Source organism: Bombus affinis, unplaced genomic scaffold, assembly GCF_024516045.1.
Source record: "Bombus affinis isolate iyBomAffi1 unplaced genomic scaffold, iyBomAffi1.2 ctg00000160.1, whole genome shotgun sequence".
Lineage (NCBI taxonomy): Eukaryota > Metazoa > Arthropoda > Insecta > Hymenoptera > Apidae > Bombus > Bombus affinis.
The window spans coordinates 162,797-169,757 of NW_026108875.1; the positions used below are offsets into that span (position 1 = coordinate 162,797).

Consider the following 6,961-nt stretch of genomic DNA (forward strand, 5'->3'; position numbering starts at 1 on the left):
TAAGCCTCGACTTCTAAACTAACTTCGTAAGCTATAGAACTAAAAGAGCATAATCGTAATGTGATACGAATAGTCGGAAGAAATTTAACATTTATTTAAAAATTATATATGTGTATTTAAAAACCACAATATTACAAAGTCTTTAACTATATTTTTATGAATCTGTATAATTTGTTAGAATTTTAAAAGGATACATATATATATGCAAGCTCCCTAGATTTCATGTAGGATAGGGATTCTTTTTGTTTCGCGGGTAGCACGACAGGCTGTGTTTCACGGACAGACCGATCTTCCCTTGTTTTACGGACGACCATTTTAAGAAGCACGTTTTTCCCGAACGGACGGACAGAGAGTTACATCAGAGACAAACAAGGTTACGGAATAGTTATTTAAGATTTTAAAGACTGAAGAAGAAAGATCGGTAGCTCAGGACGTTGAAAATCGATTCTCAATTTTCAGGTAAACATTGTACTAAAGACTTGTTATTTCCCGTTTATATAATTATTGTTATTTATTGTTATAAACGCATATTAATTGTCGTTTATTTTTGTATTTTATTATTTACTTTATAATAAAAACTCGATTTTCAGACTACAGAATCGATCCCTGAATTATCACCAAATTACGATCTTACAAATCGATTTTCACTACGCCATGCCGTTAGAAGTGAAGCTACGTATCGCCATGAACGAGAACGCAAGGGGGAGAAAATAGAATGCATAAGAATCCATAAGAAAACCAGAAGATGAAGTATGTGATGTCTTTCCTCCAGAATATCAAGCAAGAGATCATCGTCCGCGATTATTCAGTTTATCGATAGTGAAGAAAGCCGCAAACAGCTTAACCAAGGTAAGCCATTACAGAAACATTGCACTCACGATGGATGACGCAACGGCAGCGTCATACATCGGTACAAGTTTAAACTTCGTGTTTCGAGATATTTACTTAGAAGAATCGGAGATCATCCCCACAAGGAAAATAAAGACCGAAGTCGAAAAGCCCAATCTTCAAACAGAAACATTATTAGAGATCTTCCAGAAACAAAACATGCATGAGAGAGAAGGCACAGACTTTGTCATAAAACAATTTGATGGAAGGCAAAAAGCCACAGATTGGAGTATGAAATATTCATATTTCACATACGGATCCCTTTCATACTCTAATATGAGTATGAAACCGAATACGAAAAATACGAAATCCAAACTGATGAAAAAAGGATCAAGAATTTGAAGAAATATTTGGGAAAAACAGCATCAGAATGGTACCAAGCAAATCTGCTGAAGGATGAAGAATACAACTGGGAAAATTGGAAGGTGGCAGTTCAAAAAGCTTCTGGCAATAAAGGTTGGTCTGCAGTACGATACGCTTATAACTTTAAATACATTTCAGGTTCATTCACTGAATATGCCATAAAAAAGGAATGATTAATATTGGAAGTAAGGAGGAAGACTTCTGAAGAGACAGGGATAAATCTAATTGTTATTGGATTACCCATACACATTCAAGATAAAATGGATAAAGAAACAGTACAATCAACAAATGAGTTAATCGGATTCTTGGGGCAATATCAGACGAAGGGAAAAAAAACACAAGGGAGTAACGCAAGATTGGACAGAAAGCCAGAGCCACTGCCCAAGAAACAACCTTGTGTGATTTATGAAGCACTGAATTTCCCAGGTCGATTTCACCCAATAACAACTCACCAAAGAAATACATGCACATACTCATCGATCATTTTTCAAGGGTTGTTTTTATGTCCACATCGAAAACACAACACACAGAAGATATCATAAAACTTATAGACTCGACAGGAGAAACTGATTCCATAAAAATTATCCTTGCAGACCGATACCCAGTAATGACATCCAAAGAAATTCAAGAGTATAGGAGGAAAAGGAACATTAAATTAATTTTCACCTCGACAGACTGCCCATCCTCCAATGGACTGAACAAAAGGGTAAATCAAACATTAGTAAACAGGATCAGATGTAATTCAGACAAAAATAAGAGAAACTGGACAGAAATCACAGAAGAAAGCGTAGAAGAAAACAATAACACCAGACACAGTGTAACGGGGTTTGCCCTAAATCATTTACTGAATGGAAAAATGATTGAAATCGTCCCTAAGGAAATAATGGAGAATAAGATAAACCTAAAAAGAGACAGAGAAGAAGCATTCAAAAACTCAACAAGAAATTTCGAAATCAACAAACAAAAATACGATAAAAAAAGAAGAGAACACGAATTTAAAATCGGTGATATGGTCTTCACCCATAACGGAAAAAAAATGAATAGAAATAAGCTGGAAGAAATGAGGAAAGGACCTTTCATAATTCTAAGAAGGATTTCAAACTCCATATATGAAGTGGATAACGGTAATCGGGGATCTGAAGGGAATCTGTTTCACTCCCCATTCGAGGGGCGGTGTAAACTCCCTAGAGTTCCTGTAGGATAGGGATTCTTTTTGTTTTACGGGTTGCACGACAGGCTGTGTTTCACGGACAGACCTTCTTTTATTTTATGGACGACCATTTTAAGAAGCAAATTTTTCGCGAACGGACGGACAGAGAGTTACATTAGAGACAGACAAGGTTACAGAATAGTTATTTAAAATTTTAAAGACTGAAGAAGGAAGATCGGTAGCTCAGGACGTTGAAAATCGATTCTCGATTTTCAGGTAAACATTGTACTAAAGACTTTTTATTTCCCGTTTATATAAGTATTATTTATTGTTATAGACGCATATTAATTGTTGTTTATTTTTGTATTTTATTATTTACTCCATAATAAAAACTCGATTTTCAGACTACAGAATAGATCCCTGAATTATCCCCGGATTACTATCTTACATATATGTACATATTTGTATATATATATATATAGAGAGAGAGAGAGAGAGAGAATGTTACAAGGAAGTAATCTAAAACTCCGTAAATTTGTAGTACATGTTTAATGAGAGAAGTATAAAATATCTGATAAGCGTAGATCCAATAATTAATCCTATTTACTTGATATACCGTACTTTTTATTTAACATTTAAATCGAACGTTTAAATCGAACCCTCGATAGAATAGATAGAATAAACGTGTCCAATAAAATAATCTCGTCCATCATCTGATTTGAATCCAACGAATTTTTTTTTATGAATACACATAGAGAGAAATCTACCTATTGTGGACACACGTACAAATCAATAAATAATGCATGTCGTGGAATATCGGCTACAGAAGGAATAAATAGAGAATTATGTATTATCCACAGATGGCAGTTATACAGTGACTACGAAAGGTATTTAAATAATATGAATATAAATACATGATACACGTATTAAACTTGGTATTATTTAATGGTACTTTCATACGATTATAAGGATTTGATTTGAAATATAAAAGCTGATAGGAAAACGGTTCATTGGAAAATATGGACACGCGCAAATATTTTCTCGTGCCCGCAGTATATTAAAACAGAAAGTCAAATATTTGTTATGAATGGCGAAGGATATTTTTCTCTTCTTCTTGACCCAGCAATTGGATTTCATCAATATTATATAACGTTGATTAAAATTTACTTTTCTCTCGAGTGAGTACTATAAGATCACAAAATGACATAGATCTTTTCTTTGCAACTTGCTGAATATAAAACTGCGTCCTTTTACAGGCAACCATGTATATTCCAAGCGTGATGAAGGGATTAGATCATCGTATCGTAAATTATGCTTACTTCCAACCCCAAAGGCAGACTTTCTATGTGCTTGTCTCTTTGCTTCGAGGGCCAGCGAACTCTTCACTCTATATGACAGAAACAGCCTAGAATCCAGGGGGAAATTTGAAAGTCAATCAAGGAAGGAACTGCAAGATGGACAGAGCAAGGTCTCGTAGAAATGTATGTGAGATTCGTTTCTCGCAAATTACGAGATACGGAAACGTTTAAAGTCATCTACAGGCGGAAATCTGTTCAAGACAGTCGCGGTAATATTTCGACGTTATATTTCATACGTTAAGCCAGCTATTATTTAAATATGTTCTTTGAAATTAAGTAAAATCAAAGTAGCTGAAAAAGTACAGCTGATAAAATTACGTTCAAAACGTGAATGAACAATAATTTTTACTTTCGTTACGCTGTTGTTATCGATTATCCATTATTTCTTATGGCAAGAAATGGGAACGTGCTTAATTTACGATAAAAACGAGAAACAATACGTAAAATATTTTTCACGATAAATTATTTTCATATTGTTTGAAATAATTGTACGCTTCCGCGATATAAGTGGCGGATGTAATTGAACAAGAATCATTTTTGATAAATGTAACAGATATATACCGTATATATATGCAAAATATATTGTAACGTGTTAATTCATAAAGTTACGTAAAATTATTGGAAATCTATGTACGTAGGTATGTTTAAATATTTCATTCATGTTTTTATTCCATTGAATTGCAAGTTATATAAAATCATTTCATTAATAGTATAGTTCAATGATATAAGAATTGCGAATTAAGAATATTGTTTATTAGTGATATAAATAATTAAATTAGTAATAATGTATACTTAACACGTTCTTGTATTTTGTTATTAAGGTAGAGTTAAATGGTTAAAGAATTAAAATTATTTTGCTCTTCTTTCAAAATTATTTCAATCTCAATCTCATGTTTTAGAAGGGAAAACTATAATTTTTGTTCTTAAAACATATCATCCCCTAATAGTCTGCGTTCGAATCATGATTATTCTAAAAACCACTATGATTGTGTTATTGAAACAACGTCATCAACTAGTTTCTTAAACTATGTAGATGCTATTGAAACAAACTACGTACATGCATAGTAAGTTTATATGAATATTAAACATAAGAAACTTCGTTTGACTTGATTTGGCTGAAATCAGCTTGTCGAAGTGCATCATAGAAATAAGTCACGTCGATCAAAGTTGTAGCGCAATATCTATTAGACTGTCATTAAAGTCATCGTTGATACATTAATAGATGGTATCATACAGTTAAACGACATGTCATAATATTCTTTCATCTAAACCATAGTAGCAACAGACTGTTTCCTACAGACTAGAGGTATTTCATGGGACGATCATATAAATTCTTAAATACAATAATGTATAATACACATACGTACATACATGAACCAAGTCTGTAAGCATAATCTATAGACTATAATAAATACGTGAAACATTTTGAATTCTGTATTAGATTTGAAGAAATCTCGAATAAATCAAAAGATATTAAATACTACAAAACTGTGAGCATTATTAAGGATTAGGATGTGATATTTTGAAAGATATAAATATAATTTATGAATAGTTTCAAAGATGAAGGTGAAAGAAATCTGTAACAAGAATTAGTCCCTTAAGGAAACGTTAATTACTTTGTTACTGTAGAAACACTTGTGGATTCTTCGTTATAAAACTAACAATTATCTTTCATCTAAAGGATATGTTATAATACAAAGATCCTTAAAATTATTCGATGGAATATCCTATTGATATTAATGCTGATTACCTACTTTTTAACCTATCATTTACAAAGAACAGTTTATTTATCGAAGCTATAAACTTTTTTGCCCGCTTCAGAGCTTTCATCGACGATTTATGACGTACATGGTGCAATAATGCCTAATGCGATTCTCTTTAATATCCCATATTGCATACATTCTCGTACCGATTACACAAATTGTTTGAATTCAAGAAACATGAGATCACTATACCGGTATAAATTTGTTATTTACTTGATCTGAAATATCCTTTCAAGTTTGAAGTGAAATTGAAATTCTTTCAAATAATCTTTGACTTAATATATTCCCTATTGATATTGATTCGATATTGATTCCCTAAATTTAACTGATTTTACATGTATATCTATTTTACGATTTAAGCATTACATGTTAGTTTAAGTATCATTTACATACCAGCTACTTGAAATCCATTTAATTTCATGTAACAACTAATTACAGAACAAGGTTTAACTTTTACGCTAACTAAGCTCAAAATGTCCATGAAGCATGATTTGTTTCTGGAAAGTCATTTAACTATTTTAACTAACGAAATGTATAACGAAAACTATCGATTTTCAGAACTTTATAATATAATGGAATCGTTTTACATATTTGCGGACAAACAACACAACACAGTTTTCGTCTATGAATACGAAATAAAAAATTTAAATAAAAATTATATTAATCCTTTCGGTACGAGTTGTTTTTTAACATCGATAGTACGTATAAAGCAGTAAAGCATGTGCGTGACCTGAATACATTTCCGGTCTTTTTATAACGATTGTGAACAAATAATGTAAAACTATAACTTCAAAACTATAACGTATGTTTCCAGATAAAGAAAATAATCACAGACTTCGCTGGATGCATAAGCATTCATAGACAACATCAATGGAATTTTTTCTGATGAATATGTACTTATCCTGTAGGAAAGTATGAGATGACTCGTTTGTTTGTAAGAAATGTTCAAGAGCAGTTATGAAATCATTTACGGATTTCACTACGTTTTACATATTCGAAACTTTCCATCTTTGCATTTCTTTTCTGTCTCCCCTTTCTCGTGAATACTTAAATACATGATTTTTTCAAATGCAATAAAAAAAAAAAAAATAAAAAAAAAATGCTAATTCGTATATTACAAAACTTCACAAAAATAATCGTAAGAATCTGTTCTATTTTTTCTCGTATATTTCCTTGTTTGGAAAAAGGAATAATTTATGACTTGTAATTTGTAAAATTACGCTAAAAATATCAGTTTACTTGTACAAGATGGCCACCATACACATATTTGTCACATTAGAAAATATAGACCTAACCAAAGAGGAATATTACACATTACAAGTTAACGTACATATATATGTAGTATCTATTTACAAGTATCGCAGATTACCTCTTGAAAAGTAAGAAAACATAAAGACTAAAGTAAAGTTGTAAATCTAAACTACAGTTCAAGTTATACA

General features: G+C 31.7%; 2 protein-coding genes and 2 long non-coding RNA genes across 8 annotated transcripts in view; 2 read left to right on the forward strand and 2 right to left on the reverse strand.

The window, feature by feature from the left end:
- The window catches only part of LOC126927581 (A disintegrin and metalloproteinase with thrombospondin motifs 3-like), a 239,304-nt gene that overhangs the window by 150,811 nt on the left and 81,532 nt on the right, over positions 1–6,961 (reverse strand). The window lies entirely within an intron of this gene.
- Positions 1–6,961, reverse strand: part of LOC126927579 (uncharacterized) — a 113,303-nt gene that overhangs the window by 15,816 nt on the left and 90,526 nt on the right. The window lies entirely within an intron of this gene.
- On the forward strand, positions 2,606–3,470 carry LOC126927587 (uncharacterized). Of its 4 annotated transcripts, XR_007715666.1 has the most exons (4): positions 2,606–2,677; positions 2,806–2,855; positions 3,157–3,288; positions 3,371–3,470. It is a non-coding gene; the product is annotated as an uncharacterized LOC126927587 (long non-coding RNA). The 4 variants fall into 4 exon arrangements; XR_007715665.1 differs by lacking the exon at positions 2,806–2,855 and having other exon boundaries at positions 2,615–2,677; XR_007715664.1 differs by lacking the exon at positions 2,606–2,677 and having other exon boundaries at positions 2,752–2,855.
- Positions 3,489–6,194, forward strand: LOC126927591 (uncharacterized). Its single transcript, XR_007715672.1, has 3 exons — positions 3,489–3,579; positions 3,658–3,968; positions 6,081–6,194. It is a non-coding gene; the product is annotated as an uncharacterized LOC126927591 (long non-coding RNA).